Here is a 19,848-nt window from a genome sequence, read left to right as displayed (position 1 = left end):
AGGGAGAGAAAATGGAAGGGGTGGGGAGTTAGACATTCAAATATATAGAAAATGAATCAGCAGAGAAGAGGTGGATATTATGTGAGCAGATGAGGAAATAAAAGCAAGGAGGGAGGAAGAGAGCGAGGATACAGTTAGAGAGATCGACAACTCTGATACAAGACGCAGAGGAAAACAGGCAGAGAGGGGCGGAAGGATGGAGGCTGGGAAAAAGTGAGAAAGAGGGGAAGCAGAAAGGACTGATAGAGAATAACAAGCTTCTCTTCCTGGGGAGAGTGAATGGGTGAGCTGATTATATCCATTCATTCTTCCCACCACTCTACAGAGGTGAAGGGGTGGCAATTTTTCATACAGGGGGCACATAGTGGTGTAACACTCTGGGGAAGACACCATTTCTCATTAGTGTGCGTCTGTCTGTGTGTGTGTGTGTGTGTGTGTCTGTAAATTGCCTGCAGAGGTATCCAAACAAGACAAAAATGACAAAGAAAAACTGACGGAAAGAAAATATATTAAATGGAAAAAAAAACAGCATCACATGTTAATAATGACGATGGTAGCAACAGTAAGAACAGAACAAGCAGAACCCACATCAAAATCTAACTCAGTGCAGTTCAGCCCCCAGACAGGCACTAGTGTAGTTTATTAGGGTGTTATGCATGTAATCATTCCCGAGGTGTGTTGTGACCATCCCAATGAATAAAACCACCACATCAACAGAGCCGGCACCCCACACCTCGTTTCTCCTCAGCCTCTAACTCATCCTGTACAGAATTGTCTCTTTTGCACTGAATGGACAACAAGGGGTTTGCAAGTAAACAAACAAACAAACAAACACATATGTGGGCCCTTCTCCATCAGCTGCTCCCATAAATCTTCATTCGGTGGATGCCGTTTCATTTACAGTTATATTTGACCACAAGGTGCTGTGCGTAAGCATTCTCGGAGTTGGACTTAAAGCTGCTCTAATCGGAATCAGAATCAGAATTCCTTTATGTATCCCTGAAGGGAAATTCTTGATCAGTATGTTTATATTAACGCTGGATCAAATCAAATATCTTCCAGGTCTTCATCTTTCAGCTTGCTGTTCTGGCTACATACAGCAAAAACAGTTAGTGTGGAGTGTTTTCACAGCGTAACAAATCCAAATTTGAACACTTGAAAATAACACTCTGAACTGAATAGTCTGTCATAAAGAAATCAAACAGGTTCATCAAGGCTCAGACAAGGGCCATTCAAAACAAAGCGCACCGTCACCAACTGTCAAAACAGAGACCTTACAGAGAGGCTGAAAAGACCAAGAGCCACAAACAAAGTGAAATCTGTAGAGTGACAGAAGGCCACCACCCCACTGAACATTTAAACTTTGTGCATTGCAAGGAATTAAAACACACAAATTACTCAGCACACACCAAATCACTGTCATAGCCATTGGATGAGGACAGAGGACCCTGCTGCTCTCTCCACTTGACCTAGTATGACCGTGATCCTCGAGGACACTGCTGCTGGCTAAACTGTAACAGACTTGGAGGGGGACACTGATGTTGATGTAGGTCAAAATGTGCAAGTAAGGGAGAGCAAGCTTAGATCAGCTCATTTAATGAGGATCCTAATGTACGGTATGCCTAAATGTTTTAATTATGTTGTTTTTAATTGTTTCAAAGCTCCAAAGGGCAAAAGTGATGAAAGAGAAAGTGGCATCTTGGCTGTTACTGTTTGCCAAAACACAAGAAATAATCTACCACCTTGAAGTGTCAGTTGAATTATAGCTTGTACATGAAGGTAATCACTGGAGCTATTTGCCCTCATAAACTGGGGAGAAATTGGTCTGCAGTAAGTTAATGAATGCTCCCTAAATTAAGAAAAGAGTGGCCTAAACTTAAACAACAAAATATTTGCAGTTTTTATGTCATCTGCGCACAGAAAGCGGCTGAACGTCACTTTTGTGTGACCTTCGTACTTGCAGCAGAACCTGTGTGGTGTTTGTCAGAATAGTTTGGGCCCGGCGACAGTACAGTCCATCTAACTCAAAGTGAATTAATTGAAAACTCTTTCTAAATGTTGCCAGGCAACAAAACCTTCCAGGACCTCAGAAAAAAAGGGAAGGAAGGATGTACGGTTGTGCTTTTTAAACTGCTCGCATTGGCTTCTCTCTGAAGAGAGGCAGCCCTCCTACAAGCACGTTATTATGAAGCGCACATACACACTGACACAGACATGATCATAAAAGCATCCTGCAAAATAAATTCAAACTGTCAAAGAGGGAAAAATGCCTTTTGCTCATGTTTCACAAGAATGTTGCCATAATAATTATCACAAAAAAAGCAGCAGGCCACAACAAGCCATTGAATTCAATGGGAGAAGACTTGCATAAAGAGGTGTGCTTTGGCCATGGACTTAATCTTACCAGCAGCAAAGCCCTGCTCTGTATTCCTTTCGTTACATGTGCATGTGTCAAATGTAAACACCATGAAATCACCACGAAGTGCAACGGACACAGACTTAGCAAACAAATCATAACATACATAAAGGACCTGACTTAAACATCACACAAGCTTTCACTGCACCCAGCAAATAATTACATCATCACCCTGCAGCCTCTTCTTCCTTTATGGTTTAATGGCACCAGCTTAAAGCCACCCACTGCTTATCTCAATGCTACACATAACATCAGAAACATGTGTTCATTTATTTTCTCTGCGATTTACACCTTTTTCGATTTTCGATACACCTGAATGGAAGCTTGACTACCTATAACTTGCCTGTAAACCTTTCAGGACAATAAAAGGTTTCTCCCAGATGAGTGGTAGCCAGGAGGGTTCACATTGATTGAGTCAGACTGATTATCCAAGCTAATGTGCACAAAACATTACCATAATTAAAAAGCAATGACAACATTCATTTTTTAATCATAACTAATTACCTAACATTTGTTTTTAAAACGGTTTGTAAAACAAAATTATTTATTAATCATTTGCAAATACCTCATCAATAACTAACGACTCAAAATAACAAGACATTATTATATAGTAAGGAGCACTCCAGTAATACTGTGTGTGTTATTTATTTAAATGCCCTTTCTGCTGCTCTCAATATTTGATGGTAATTCAATCTTAACCCAATACATGAAAGCATTTACATTTGTTGCTGTAAACCTCTGGCACAGGGCAGCTATTTACCACCGTTGTGTCAGAATGTGTTTCCTATAAAATGCGTGTTTCCTCTGGCGGTGTGTGTTTGCCTCGATTTCACGCCAGGGTGGGAAATAACATAACTTCAATTTCTGTGGGTTGTTTTCACATCATTGGCTTTTGACATGGCGTAACAACATTTAGAAAATATTTCATGGGATTCAATAAGGAAAGACATGGGAAGATTCAGAGTGCCTATAATAAACATGATAATACTTTTTTATGAACCTTAAAGCAAATGTAAGGAGCATATGCTTGCATGTTATTAACTGTGTATTTCCTAATATTCCCTAAGGGGAAAACATGTTGATACACCTGCAAAAAGGCTGAACTGCAGAAGAAGTGATTAACTATTTTAATATTTATATTTTGCTTATATCGTTACACAGAGGCAACAGCGTTTGTTTGGAGTGAAAGTAGAAAGATTCCTGGTCACACTTTGACTGACAAGGGATATCGAACTGCTGAGCGAAAATGTTCCATCCAAGTCTTCTGAGAAATGCAGATGCCAGAATGCCAAAACAAACCTCTGTACATGACCTTTCCTTAATCTTAAAATGACACGCATCACTTTACAAGAAAAGTTCCTCGACATCTCAGTTGCCAGAGACGCATTTTTTCCGGTATTTTAACAAACATGACCTGAAGTTACTCTGCAGCTTCTCCGCTCCATCCACACGGGACAGGCTCAGTAGGAGATGTGTCACATTTGCTGACAAGAGCATCCCTCATTCCATTTTAACCAAGCGAGGTCTATCTTAGCCCTCTCACCACACTGCACTAACGCTAAAAGTGGACAGACTGACCACAGGCACTGATGGGAGCGAGACAAGAAGATAGGAAGAGAGGAAGAGAGGAAGTCGGAGAGCGAAAGTGGGTCAGCTTCATGTCTTGTCAAGTCTGATGAAATTTTCCCGAGCTATTCTGGAAGTCAAACTTGAACCAAAATGCAGTTTTATACGGCTCATCTTCCAACTTTGATTCCATAAATATAATAAATAAAATGTAATGCAATTATTTCCAACCACAGCTTGGCCTGTATTCAATTGAATACAGGACAAAGACAACAATATTTAATGTTCACTGAACTTAAGTTGTTGAAAAGTCCAGGGTCTTCATATTTTGTGTTTCATGTGCCACATATTTTCAAATAGAAACCGGTCTGGACTACAGACGGGCCAGTCTAGCACCCCTTCGCTATGAAGCCATGCTGTCGTCACACATGCACAATGTGGCCTGCTTTGTCTTGCTGGAGTAAGACATGTGGATGGTAGCATACCTGTGCGTTTTATTTCAGCATTAATAGCGCCTTCAGAGATCCACGGCAAGAACACTAACGCACTGGCATCACAGATCCTGCCTTAGTAACAATCTGGATGTATTTTTTCCTATATATTGTCTTTGTCCTGTTTTCAATTGAATGTAAATAGAAATGGCTTGATCGTTACCACATTTTATTAATATTTTATACAGCATCTCATCTGTTTTGGAATTTGGGTTGTACCTTGGAAAATCTTGCAAAGCTAAGTTTACATGGAGGGAACTGGTTGGCTACAGTGGGAGACAGACTGCAGGTTTTATGAAACCACGTTGTCCAGGAATAGAGTTGATCTTGATAAGTGAAATTGAATAGGGATGAGCCTGTATTTCACATGAGAGAAGGGCTGACTCGCTGCTTGTCGGCTTACCTCAAACACGCCATGCTTCTCTGTATTTGTATGTTTGTGAGAGGAACAAACAGAAAAACGGAGGAGATGTAGCAGCTTTAGACAAGAATAGAAACCTCTAGAAGGGTGAGAACAAGTCGGAGGGTGGACAAAGAGGAGAGGCAAAAGTATGTTTCAAAAAAAGAAAAATGATAGACAAGATAAAGAAATGGATGTAGAGAAGGGGAAACAGTAAACCAGGACAGATATCACAGTGGCAGAGACACCGGAGGAGAAAACGGAAGAGAAGAGATGATTAATGGAGGATAAAGAGGAGAAAGAATAAGGGTGAGGCACTGGGAGAAAGCACCAGAAAGAACAAGCCTGGGAGCACTGAGTTCCTATGATGTCGGGCCTGAAGTGACGTCAAAGCTAGCCACTCATACATCACTCTGTCGGGGAGGGAGGCGGGACTGTGTGGAACAGGCTGCGCTGCACTGGACTCAGAGACAGCAACGAGGCAATGGAAGTTGGAAGGCAGAAAACAGAAGGAACAGAAGGGAGGTAAAGCACAAGTAGTAGTCAAAAAGGGAGAAAATTAAATGAGGAGGATAGGAGCAAGACTGGAAGGGAATAAGGATGCCTCCACAACAGCACAGCAAGGAAACAAGATAGTAAAAAGCCAGGAGGAAGAACAATCTTGCAGAGACACCCACTGCAGTCACAAAGGACTCGGTTCAGCTGCTTGTGCATACATTACTCAGCTCCCGTATGGAGGTGATATCCTACAAATCACCCATAATGCTGCAGTGCACTTTGACCTCAGCCTGCCTGAACGCTCCCCTGTCACCCATCTCCTGCCCTGCATCCGACTGCCCGCAGCTGTTTACATCAAATTTAAAGGCTGCTGAGGGAGCTGCATCTCCATTCGTTCAGGCCACGATCCAGCAGTGCACTGAGGCCGGCACTCGACTATTACCAGGCACTTAGCTCTGTCTTCCTTAGGTCAGCCTTTTTGTCACTGCATCCTGACTTGGTGCATTTGATGATTTTTTTTTATTTATTTATTTATTTATTTCTTAACAATAGCTTTCTGAACTACATGATTGAAAGGGGAAAACTATGTGGTAAATGCTTCAATTTAATGCATCAGCTAATTAATAGCACAATACTTTTTGTTTTGCCTGAAAACATAATTCTGGAAATGTTCAGCCTGGGATCCACAACGCTCTTTTTTCTGTCTTTAACGCTGCAAATGTAGTGGGGACCTCTATGATGCTGACATGGTTTTACTAGGTAAGATGAGAGACAAAAAGAAAATAATCAGGACAGAAAAGGTCAGTGCAGGGCAGGACCCCCCCCACCTCCCGCTGAGCAGCACAACGGTCAGTAAAATTTGAAAACGTCTCAATTTGAGCAAAAAAATGTGCTTTAAAACAGGTTTTCAGCTGTCGCTTAGCAACAGCAGGAACAATGACTAGCATCCTACCAGGATGCTGGCGCACACTGCAAGCTCAGAATGCTCTCTGGGCACAGGTCTTCACCTTAAGCAATTTACACATTGTAGCTGTAAAGCGATCCCAAGACTTATATGTGTTCATTCAGTTTCCTTTCCCCTGCCTCTGCCAGAGCAGTCAAACAGCAGCAAATACATCAATGACAGAGAGCGTGAGGGAGCCATGAGATTCACGCTACTTCATGAATATCAGAGTCATGTGGAAAAAAAGACACACCAGCAAACACATGCAAACAGCACACAAACGCAACCCGCAGGCACCAACACACGACGAGACAAGCGCACTACAAAAATCCTAGAGTTGAGCAAACTGGTGATTCATTTGTTTAACAAAGTCCTCGTATAAATAATCTCCCGTGACACATTTGATTTATTATGCAGGCAAACAATTAAACTGCGATGGGGCCGCTGAGTATTTGTCGCTGCCTCAGCTTCCACACCCTCACCTTGGAAAGCACTGCCACACACACACACACACACACACACATGCACACAAAGGCACGCGCATGCATCTATTACAGAACCCAAGATTCATCTAGATGACATTTTTGACAATGGCCATTTGCTGAGGTGCACAGTTCAACGTTGCACTAATCCCAATTCACATGAAAAATGAGGCCTGTTCTGAGAGTTTGCAGGTAGATGGCTGATTAGGGGCCGAGAGATCCTGCAAAATGAGGCTTGGCAGGTTGATCTGGATTGGTTTATTGCAAAGAAAACAGTAAACATAGTAGCCAGCATCCTCTTAAGCTCTTACAGTCTCCCCCACTGACCTGTGAAGATTACAGGAAAGCACAAGGCTAAAACACAAAGAGCTTTGTAGCCAGTTGTACTAATCATGACTTTATTAAGAAATATTGTCTATGAATTAGCCTGAGCCTTTGCGCCCCCGCCCCCCCAAAAGCATGCTGTACAGATAATGTGGATTGTTGGTTTCTGGAGCAAGGCCAGTTCTGCCCAGTAGTAAGGTGTTAAAAACCCAGAACATGATCTAATTTTAGCAGAACGACTTAGCACTGAGCTACAGTACGGCCACTGCGAGGCAAATATCTGTAAAGGATGAGACAGAGGGAGGAAGAAGGAACAGAATAAAAGGAGGGGCAAGGGGTTTGGAAATTCACAGGCTGTACGGATCGAAGGCGGGAGAGAGGAAGGGAGGGAGCGAAGAGGGAGAGAGGATGAGAAGGGAAGCGAGAGGGGAGTATGGGGGTAAACTATGAGGGAACAAACATTGAGTCAGCAAAGCAGCTTGTGGCCAAACGCTCCTGCAGAAGCATGCATAGCATAGGAGCGAAAATGAGAAATGTAGGGGGAAAAAAGTGGGGTGGAAAAGGTGAAATAGAACAGGTCAGGATGTGGGGAGAGAAGACAGACTGCAACATAAGAAAGAGGGAGTGAATGAACTCACCAGGGAGGGCGAGATACTGCATGAATAAAAAACAGAAATACCAAAATACTCACGCTGGATGACAGACCTGGACAATTCTCCACCCAGATCATCTTGGGGAGATTTTTAGCTATGCTGCTGCAACTGTGAAACCGTTTAATAGTCTCATTTACATTAGTGTGACAGACAGAGGCTTAACATAAATCGGAAGTTCTGCTGTTGTGATAGCAATGCAAAACCAGTTAAAGGATTACGTTTCAACAGGCGATGGAGCTAAACACAACGGGGGGCACAACTGCATTTCTGCAAGTCATAAATGGCTGAAATGTCTGCTTAAAAGTTGACTTTAGTGATGTTTTGGTCTATTTTGAACTGATTCTGAAGAGGAGAATTAGGATTTCATGCTATTAGAAATAGCAATCCATGTGTTTTCACAGTAAATGAGTCTAAAGGAGGCAATCTAATGCCAAATTGAAGTAAATAACAGTAGTTATTTAAGCTATTTACATCTCAGGATTTGTTTGAGTATAATTCACATCCCTTCAGTTTGTTTTGTTCATTGTTATGTGCATATCTCACCTAGCGCACATAATCAGCTGAGAACAAGGTGACTCTATATTAAACAGGAGTCCTGACCCGTGGACAAGTGCAAGGACACCGACTCGTCCACTGCTAACACACTGGCACTCTGAACCCCTCTTGGCCAATTACAGCATGAACTGTGATAGAAGCAGAAACCCTCAACTCACTCTGCAGTCTACATTAAATCTGCCCTTGGTGATTTTCAACTTTGCTGTAAACTTCGACTACAAGGCCTGGTAACTCTACACACAGCTACCCTCTGCTCTAAAGTAACCGAGAAAAAAAAGTGTTAAATGTAGAGCCGCAACAAGATGAAAGGTTTGGTTTGCATCAGCAGTAACGGCCCCATTAGGGCGTAAAGCAATCAGTAAAAGATCAAGTAAGACTGATATGTCAAAGTACAAAACAACCACAGGAGAAAAACTTTCCAGCTAGTCTCCAACATGAACATACAAACATTTAGTCTGGGGAGGAAAGAACTTTACAAGTCAGCAGCACAGCCACACACACTGGAACTATGTTGGAAACCAGATCCACAGCCATGTTCACCTGCTGAACATGAAAACCAGTTTGAATCCCACCTGAACTCCTTTCCCAGCTTTCTGGCTTTCTTTCCAGTGTTTAGCTGCCGTGAAGAAAGAAAAAGTGAGTCAGGAGTAAAAGTCTTTTGTGTTACAGTGCAGAGTCTTCACAGATGCCGAAACCTTTTTTTGGATATTGAACAAGACTGCATTACTACTATAATCTAGCTTTCAAGCATCTCCTGTGTTTAGCTGCTTAATGTTAAACCTGCATGACTTGGCGGCCGCAGAAACAATCTGTTTGCAAACAGCATACACAGAGCAACATTAGCATCCATTTGCTGTCACGTTTCTTTGCACTTTACAGCTGTAAGTTCAAAATGCATTCTCCTTTAAGCTCCGTTTTGGTCTCCACAGACTTCTAAGGAAAACATCAGGCTTTTAAGCCGTTAAATGCTCCTCTTTGCTCACCAGCTAGTCGCCAGCTTTGTCTATCTGCTGAATTTGGTTTTTAGAGCTTTTTCTCTGGGGAAAAAAAAATGCTGCTATGTTAAACAAATATGATGAGAGCAGTAAGAGGGAAACAAAAGGTAAAATTGAGGTCATAAAATCCCTCCATCAAATCTCCAAAACCAACTAACCGCAGAAGAATCTAGAAGGATAAATAACACTATATTTCTCATTTCTAACTACTACTATAACAAGCAAAATCTATGATACAAATGAAACACAAGCTCCACCAGGTCTCCAAAGGGATGCTTGTAATTCCTTTGCACACATAACCCATTCCTCTTTCTCGCCTCACACATTCAACCCACTGTTGTCATTGGATTGCACATATTGAACATGCTCACCGAGATAGCACATCCATAAACAGACATCAGATAGTCCAAACAATGGGGTATGTAATGTCAACAAGCAAGGGAGAGGAGCAGGTACACAGCTCTCCTGGACATCCGATCAATTTTACCATGTAAACATAACGTTTTACAGTTACACATGCTTGTAATTGGATAGGGTGGTTGGGGAGACTGAAGAGGCATTTAAAACACCAGATGAAATGCTTGTAGGCCGACTACATAAATAAAATATAAATGTAATAATAGCGTGAGACTTGCAAGGTTTTCATCCCCCACTCAATGACGATCAATGTCTACCTTACACAACCGAGAGAACTGACAAAAACCAAAAAAAACGAAGAAAACTAGGAAAACAGTTTCAAAGACAAAACCCAAGTGGATATTTAAAAATGGGGGAGAATAATTGTAGGAGAAACACGATTTGGCAACAGACAGAGAGAAAAGAGAGAGGGAAACAGAGATGTGGAGGAAGACAAAACCAGCTGCAGGACTGGGCTTCCTCCTCTCTATGAATAATGGATGTGGCGAATGGGAGCCAGCATATGCATTTAGACTGCTTTATGTATTAGCCTCTGAAAGTGGTAGGGAGAAAAATGTTTGATCTGAATGTAACTTAATGCCAAATTAACCTTTAACTCCTTCACACTGCGAGATCACGAGTCTTTGTTTTAATACGAGCTCCGAAGGCAGTAAAATGCACCCAGGCCACAGCGCTTTCTCCTCAAACACTTTAATCGTTAATCTAATCTTAATAAGAAAGCAGTGCAGGTACTGTACTCTACTGTACCGTACTGAAAAAGTCCATTGGCAGGTGTAGTTTGTTAAACAGTAAGAAACAGTAGCATGAAAATTAATGTTACATCTTATACAAAGCTAAAAAAAAGTTTTACAAACCGACAGTCATTAAGCTTTTTCCTGGACCTATCCTAAACATATCCCCAACACGCAATCAGAGTGAACTGCACTGTGTGTGTGTGTGTGTGTCCTCCTCCCTTCTCTCTCCTGACACAAACACAAACACACACATGCACCCTCTGGCACCGATATCAAACAAATCTTTTGAAAAGGTAGAACCACGGGAGATTAGCCACTGCTGGCCTCTAATATGTTTCAATGTGCCAACCAACGCGGAGCCAGGCCCCACTTTCAAGGACAGGTGCCCGTAAGCTGCCAGCGCAGCAAGAGTCAGAACACTGCCAGCCGTGCAGTAACACTTGACTGACTGTAGACTCACACCTCGGAGACTGCTGTGTGTGTGTGTGTGTGTGTGTGTGTGTGTGTGTAACAAAAAAAAAATCATTGCAGAGAAATGCCTCAAAGGGGAGAAGATGGAATAGATCCTGTCTTTGGAGAACCAGTCAGGGCAGAAGTACCATGAGTGTGTGCCGTCTAAGTTACTCAAACAAAAACACATACAAAATTGGATTGTATAGTCAGGGAGGTCAAATGAAAGGTAACCTCGAGACAAACTCGCATAGAAGAAGAAAACAGGCAATATATATATATATATAAAAAAAAATCAGAAAGATGCAGAAATCTGTTCACGCGAAGAAATGACACATCACATTAACAGCGAGATGCGTGACCAGACCTCTAAGGCCAGGATCTATAGAGTTATCCAAAGTGACGGATTGAGTTATCTATACAGCACTCCCTGCTGGCATGAATTCTGTTGTGTCTGCTTCAGGACTAATTAGACACACCACTGGTACATTGTATGGTTGTCACTTTGCCAATAGCACACTGGAGAAGGGCATCTTGCCAAGTGTCACGCAGCATATAAAATATTAAATGGAGGGCTGTCCTCTGCTCTTTGATTAATGCAAGACAGAAGGCCAAGTATCTACCACCACTGAATTGGAGACTGCCAGTGAACTCAAATGCGCGCACGCACACACACACACACACACACAGATGCACTGCTGTTTTGCAGTTTGTGAAGCATCTGCATTTTCTCTCTACCCTCATCCCCGACACGCTCACACACACTGTGGGCATGAGGGTGGCACAGACAGTGAGGAAGATGTCCTTCAGATAGAGGACAAAGATTCAGGCCCCGGTGATACCGACCATCTGCTCTGCTGAAGTGTCCTTGAGCAAGACGTTGTTCGGCAAACTTTGGTCATCTACTGATTTCATAAAGACACATCATTTGAGAGATTTGGAAAACATAAATGGGCGTGAGTGTGAGGAAAAAAAAAATACATTTGTAAAGTGCAAGGAGAAAAATACAAAAGGTGTTTAAAACAAACGTCACACCACTGATTTGCTTTTGTTACAGCACTACAGGTGAGCTGAACATGGCAACAGACAAAGGGACTAAGAGGCCGTTAAAAATCAAATGCTTTTCTTCCCTTTGGACCATGAAGCTCAAATGATCCTTCCACCACCAACGTAGCTGTGATGTTAAACATGATGTATACGTCTTCACGCCCTTTCAAGGCATGGGCATACATTTTGCAATGACATCTGCATGCGGCACAACATTTAAGACACCAAGTGTGCATGTGTGAACGCGTCGACCTCCTGAGACACTGAATGTACAGTAGCATAAGCAGAACCATGAGCAAGTCATGAAAATCAGGCCATTTGAGTGTCCTGATCTTGGACCACAGTGTTGGTCACAGTGACTTTTTTGACCCGACCTTGGCACAAGACTGAAGGACGTCCACACCGAGAATGACAATTATAACAATAACTATAAATATGTTACTTTATAAGTCCATGCCGCAAATCAAAATCCATTTTTAACTCTAGCTACCTCTCTTATGTAAGCTGAATGGTGGCATTTAGGAAATACTTTTTAGATGGTCCACCCCATCACTCAGTATTGGCAATTCTGAGATATAACTTAAAAGATTACAGTCTAACACAACATTGGGCTGCAAATAACACAAAAAAAACATAATACTGATACTGCTAAACTCACCAAACTGGTGCCGGTGAGTTTGAGGTGAGTTTGTTTTGTCCTTACTGATGTCCTCTTATGTTTGCCAAGACAGCATTAATAAAAAAGTAAGAGTGAATAAAATAAAATTTGCCTTCAGAAGATGACGGAGTGATGGATTCTCCTCGAATGTTTCCTTTTTGTTCCGTTGCACACCGTGAAGTAGTAAAAGGCCCCTAAATATTGATTTAACTACCAGGAAGCTGTTCAAAAAGCTGGAGTGCAGCATTTGCTTGGCATCACTATTTACAGAACGTTGTTGTCCATCAGTGTGAGTGCTCAGATCATTATCATCATAGTTAGTATTATATTTATCTTTCTTGGTGTGGACGACCCAAAGGATCAAAGGGTCACCAAAATCAATAGAAATCATTGTCTGACACTCGTGAAAATCTATACCACATTTTAATATTTGCCCTGAACCTGCTCAACAGAGTGTAACTTGTTCTACTGCAGTTGTGTGCTGTGATTAGTCAATCGTCAGGAAGTTAATCAGAAACTATGTCAACGATTCTTTGCTGTCCAAGGAATTTTACAAGAAGAAAAGGTCGAACGTTTGCTTGTTTTAGATTTTCAGTTGAAGAATCACCATTTTTCTTTAACCAGTCAACTAAATATTTCAGATCAGTCAAAATGAGCAATTTTATGACCTCACCTCACCTGTAGGAAATGTTAATGGGCTTCCTTAATCAATTACTGACAATTATTATTACTATTATCACCACAGGCTGAATAAACAGTTTTTATCATTGTTGCAGCATTAGGCCACACCGCTAGCTGACCAAAATACCTCCAGTAAATGTTTAGTATCAACCTTGACAGGGACGAGCGGTTTAAAATGGATGGGTGGATGGATGAATGTATGATAGTCATTTTAACACATTCAAAGAATGAAAAGACCATTTCACACTTGTTAAGGACTTCCCACAGGAATTAAAAACAATCTTTTCTTTTCTCATTGAGTTAGTATTAGACAGAGTACATCTGACTAGCAGGTCATTGTGATGGAGGTGATTCCAGCTGATCACTAATGGCTGCATGCACACACAAAGGAGTATGACATGGGAGGACGCAGCAGCCACACAGACGCTGTAACTGAGGACTCAAGAAGGGAAGACATTCTGTTTGACTGACAAGATTAATAAAAAGAGCCCACATATTCAACACAAACACACCATGCACTTAATTAAACAGCAACATTCTGATGACTCACACATCCATCTGGGCAACATAAAAATGTCTGCCTATGACACGCACCACAGTACATGTTTGTGCGTTATCTTATTTCTGTAGTGCTGTAGGGATTGAAACAGACAGGTTAAGGGAGAGAAGAGAGAGGATGGGGGAAAGACAGACACACACACACACACACACACACATCACACACCACATACATGCCTTCAGAGGGAGGGGTCTCGCGTAAGCGCACAGCGCAGCCAAGACGGTTATATAAGTCAAGAGGACTGTCCCTGTTTGTCAGTGGGCGTGTGTGTTTATAAACATGTGGCGTGCAGTGTGGCGGGCACAAAGGCCACGATGTATTCCGTTTCAGTAAAGTGCCTATATTCCGTGTGGGGAAGGCACGAGAGCACGATAAAGAAAGAGCATCTTCCTCGCTCCGCTACTAATCCCCTCTGTCGCCCCGCCGCCTCTCTCGCTCGTACCATCTCTGTCATTTTTATCTATTTCACCTCCCTGTCTGATCTCTCTCTCTCCCTATTTCCCCCTCACTCTTATTCCATCATCCTCCCAGGACGCCTGCTAGTTAGCCCGACCATGACGGCCGATATAAAGCACAAACATACACTCAAACATATTATAACAACACTGCAGTTTGTGAACTGTGAGTGTGCATGACTGTCAATAAAGTGACTCCTCTGTGTTGGTACATCACTTGTACTGGTCTTTGAAACCAGGACAACAGATGATGGCTCTGTGTGTGTGTGTGTGTGTGTGTGTGTGTGTGTGTGTGTACCTACTTGAAACATCTACAGTCTGTCTTTTGTTCTTTCTTTCCAGACATGATGAATCCAAAATAACTGAAATAGGATACAGAAGCAATCATATAAGGATTTAGTGATGTTTGACATGTTTCATCCTGTCTCATTAGTTGCAGAGCTGCATCAGACGGTTGATGTTTTCAGATAAGACACTCTGCTCTTTGTCGTCAATTTTAAGCTCTCACCAAGCTGTATTAAAACATGCACTGAATTTAAGTTTGTGCGTGACTGCCAGGTAATCGTACGTGAAAATAAGCCGGTTGATCCTGATTTTGGTACTCTGGTCAAACTGTATTTCAACATGAGGCCATGTAGCCAACCAAGATTACTGCTTTCAATTTCAACTAATCTATTTGCCCTCTGCATTGAAACAACTAAGACAGACAAGGATGAACAGATCAAACTATGAACTGGCTAACACTACATTGTCAGGATTAAAGCTGTTCTTTGCAGTAAAGATGATGGAGTGTCATGTTTCTGAATTTCTCTCAAACTACTGTCGTTGCTACGCAGCGATAGTGTAATCAACTGACTCAAGTAAAGTGGATGCAATATCGACGACATATTAACTGCAAGGAATTTCAGTTTTATTTAGTTTTATTTGCAGAAGTGAGCCAAGGCGGATGATATTTTTCACAACGAAAAACACAAAATGATTCATGTAAAACCTTTGATTACATGTGCTTTGCTTTCCTTTTTATTTTTGACAATTCCCAGTTATTTTAAGCTTTGGTCAAGCACCAAATTAATTTTGCAAAGATGCACAGGAGCCATGGAAGCATTAATAGGGAGACCTCTGGGAATCTGAGCCCCACAGGTCTTATTCAAAATGATTCAGGCAGTGTGTCTGAGGCCCACAGCTGTCGCATCACATTAGTGTCCAAATCACTGTTAGAAAACAAAACGATGTACAGACACAAATGGAAACAGACGCTTACGTACAAATGTACACATATGCTAACAGAAGCTTACACACACACACACACACACACAACCACAACCACACACACAGCAGACAATTGCATATAACTGCTTCTAACCTGGCTCTTGGATCTCAAGCTACCTCATAAATACAGAATGCACACATTATGTACAAACACACATGAACACTTGCAAAGGACACACACATGCAAATACAGATACAGTAAATGCACACACATGCAGAATAAAGCCTGCTGAGGTGGCCTTAGCCATTAAAAATGCATGGCAATGCAGCAACAGTTTCTAAAAATGGGCTCCAGGGCCAGCTGCTGATCGGTAAGCTGAAAACTGCCTGCAGACAGCAAGATGGGATGTAAAATCTCTCACACAATGTCATTTCAGTTTAAGATAATCATAAACACTCTTCATACAAACGACTCAGGGCAGCCGAACAACATAAAATGCCGTCCTTGTTTTGTTGATTGTGAGTTGAATGTGACTTGTGACAAAGGGTTAACAGCATGTGTTATCTGGATGCTAATATTGTCAGGTCTGCAGCAGGGTTAATGTGCTCACCATTGTCCTCCCTCATCGTGTTATCAGCAATCATCAACACCCGTGTCTAATGTGAAATCAAAAGCGTTGCCAAGCGCCAGACAGGAAGAGAAATCACACCGATAGACCCCAATCGAGGCTTAATAGGGGCCTGGTAGCACGGCTAGCTGAGACCTCTCACTCTGCCTGTTCATCATTCACTCCCGCTGGTGTCTGGGAGATGGCAAGGGCTTCTGGCTTATCAAACAAATTAGCTGCTTCATCACTGAAATGAAAGTGGTGATGCACAAGCTGCAAGGTTGTCCTTTCCTTCACAGGCCGTCCTTGTTATGAATCAAAGAAGTAAAATGCAAAAATAAAGGATGCTCTGTATGTGATTTTGCAGAGGCAGGGGGATATCTGCAGTGCTCCGTGTGCTGGGTGAGAAATAGTGGGCGTCTCCCACCTCCTAAGGGTCTTACATTTTGTCCTGCTCATACAGCAAGCAAAAAAACAACGTTTGGCGGCTTCTGCTCAGACGGCGGTCTGATTACAGGTGGGTCAGGAGCCACTTGTTGCCCTTCCAATCCCTGCAAAACCTTCCCACACAACACCAGGGCTCTGAGTCACAGAGCTGAATGGCTGTGACCGCTTTGGCTCTACTCCATTTGCAGACACTCCTACAGTACACTTTATCTCCTTCTAATTTCTCTTCCTCCTCTTCACTTTTCTAAACTTAGATGCAACTTCGTCAGTCTGCAGCGATTTCATCCCTCCGCTGCTTTTGCTTTTTCCTCCCATCTCCTATAGCTACAGGGATTCAGGCCTAGTTGTGCTGCACTGAATGACAAACCAAGGACATATATGTGGCACTTTTAGATATTTTTACAAGTTTGCGTCACGTTAAAGCAATTCACACAGCATCAACATCCATCTTGCTGAGTCTTCTCCCAGTCTGGATGAAGCTAAAGCAAACAGACACAATGTGCTGTAGAGCTTTGTCTCTGGACCAAAGTGTAACTCTTTTCTTACTCTCACTCATCCTCTTTCTTTCCCATATGTCCCTTCAAGTCCTTCAAGTCGCCTGTCTCAACGCTTATGCCCCTCCCCCGACATTGCCACATTTCACATCACAACATAATCCACATTCTGCTTCGATCAGACGGAAAAGCACAAACAGCCCCTTGGCCAGTCACGTTCCACACACAGACACACATGCTGGACATAAACAGACACATACACATTTAAATGTGGGCCTGCTATATAACACACAGACCGACAAGCTGCTAGCTGAAGCGGGGGGGGTGTCGTGTGCGCATGACAGCCATGTGGCAGGGTACTAAAGCCTGAGTCAACACGTCATGCGCCACGTGTGTGTCTTCCCCACAGGCGCTCAGCATGATGGCATCCTAAAGGGCAGTCTACAGAGAAGCAACAGGAGGATAAATATCATTGCAGCTACCAGCAGGGCAGAGGAAGGCAAAACGTCAAGATCTGCGTAACTCTTGACAAGCAAATATGCTGCCAAGTCCAGAGCAGAATCACAGCCTCAGCGGGTTAAGTTAGTCTTGGACACTGGCTTTATTCAAGCAAAGTCCATTACAAAATGTCATCTATTTAGGCTGGCAGCAGTGAGGCTTATGTCAGTGAGTGGATATTTTGAGCCCCCTCTCTTGAGCTGAGGAAAATTTCTAACATTTGTTTGTCATGTCAGCAAGTGGAAGAGGTCACTGTCAGCAAGTGGAGGAAGTAGAGAAACGCCACAGGCCCATGATAGCCTGTCAGTCAAAGGGATACAAAGGAAATGTCAGATCCCAGAGTGAGACTGTGATCAACCTGTGTTACGCTATTGTAGACTAATATTAATATTAACATAATACTAATATTATAATACTGCCCAATATTATCTTAAGGTAAATATCATACACGTTTTGTTAGGCTTTGCACAAATGTGAACAGTAGCTAACATTTACTGTGCAACAAGGTGCGAAGTCAGGAAATTTGGGACACTTTTTGGATGTTTACCAAGAAAACCACCCACAACACTGAATATTACCTTCAGTGTTACTTTAAGAATTTGTTATGGATTTCAGCTATATTTCCATAAAGGACATATGTTGTCCAGTAAAATAAACACATCAAGAAGCCCAGTCTCACTGTGATGAGATGTTCAGGTAAAATGAAACATCTGCAAGTTAAATGGAACACTGACTGATGGTTAAAAGGCACATAATTTCCACATCTGATTGTTTTCTTAAGGGTTAAATCCAATATCAGTCAATAACTCTTCGAATCAATAATGTAACTTAAGTATTAATCAATTAATTAAAATGAATTCATCCCACTGCCTTCACTGCAACTCTCATGGAAGAACCTATATTTATATATATTTATAAGGATGCTCATTTGTTTGTTTTTGGCTTTTGGCTACTTTGAGTGTATGTATGTGCTCTTGTGGTAGGTGACGGCTTTAACCCACTCGCTGATCCTTCTCTTTCTCTTTGGTATTGGGGTACAACTCTTGAATGACATCAGTGGCTTTGGGGACTTAATGAACAAACAACAGGGAAAAGAGGATTGAGAGATTGAGAGAAACGACTGAGTAGGCCCCATTTTCAAGAGGGGCACACAATAGTTTAGTGACTCATGATTTTCAGCTCATCATATCACAACATGCCATCTGAGACCAGCGATGTTTTGAATCTTTGCTCCGCCTTTCATGACAAGGATGTAAAGGACATTTGTAACAACAATAAAATAACATTTTTTGTCACTGGCTGTTGATATTCAAGGAGGGAAGTCTTTATCTCAGCTTGAAGGGACTTAGTGCAGTTAAAACAGCAGTTAGTGAAATATCGGGTAAAAATATACTGTATATTCCATGATATGTTTATAAGCAACATCGCGCAGTGTGCAGTGTGGGCTTGTTAGCTGCAGCTAACAGAGGCCCTAACATTCTCCAGCTGGGGTTGGTTTAGTTCACTATGTAGAAATTAGCCTTTAGCAAAGAAGGTAAAAATGCATTAAGAAGAGAACAGTCAAATCCAAATTGTGTAAAGCTACATCTGGGACTTAACACTCTGAAAGAATACAACGATAGAAAAATGTGTCTGCTGTAACAGATGGTTCACCTGGTTGAACGTTTTGCTGCATATTAAGATCTCTCTGAGGCTAAATACACATAAATATTGAACTGCAGGCAAGGACACACACCTACTGTATGTACGCAGCTGAAATCACATGCAGCTCTGTCTCTGTCTGCAAGAGCCTTGGCACACACATACACCCACATCTCGGCACACGCAAACACGGTGACAGGCAATTCCTCAAGGCCTGGTACCTTGGGAACCTCTCTGTCTTTCTTCCGTTGTACGTGTGTGTGTGTGTGTGTGTGTGTGCCTGTGCAGGGGATCTTGCAGACAGAGACAGAGCGTCTAGATTTTAGTAAGGTCATAACCAACCATTTACACAGCCCATGGCCATTAGGTGCTCAGAGTTTGTCGCCTGTACACCTTCAAGCCAGAACCGTCTCTTTCTCGGCAGCTCAGAAAAGGGCTGCTGCAATGGTGCAATTAGAGGTGGGCAATCTGCCAAAAGAATAATCGTCGTAATTATTGAATTGCAATGTTTATTCTCAATTTTGAAATGCCCCGTAGACTAAAGCAACACTTTAAAAAGACTATGAATTTCTCCGTTTGTACCATTAAAGCGCAATATTGCATTAAAGACAGGTCTCTTTTGGCACA

The 19,848-nt window shown here is 42.2% G+C and overlaps 1 protein-coding gene across 3 annotated transcripts in view; it reads right to left on the bottom strand.

The window, feature by feature from the left end:
* The window catches only part of stxbp5a (syntaxin binding protein 5a (tomosyn)), an 87,886-nt gene that overhangs the window by 54,754 nt on the left and 13,284 nt on the right, over window positions 1–19,848 (bottom strand). The gene's annotated exons all lie outside the window — the stretch shown is intronic.

The sequence above is a fragment of the Scatophagus argus genome, chromosome 19, assembly GCF_020382885.2.
Source record: "Scatophagus argus isolate fScaArg1 chromosome 19, fScaArg1.pri, whole genome shotgun sequence".
In the NCBI taxonomy this organism is placed as follows: domain Eukaryota; kingdom Metazoa; phylum Chordata; class Actinopteri; family Scatophagidae; genus Scatophagus; species Scatophagus argus.
The sequence above is the reverse complement of the archived record's forward strand: the minus strand, read 5'-3'. Positions and strand labels throughout refer to the sequence as shown.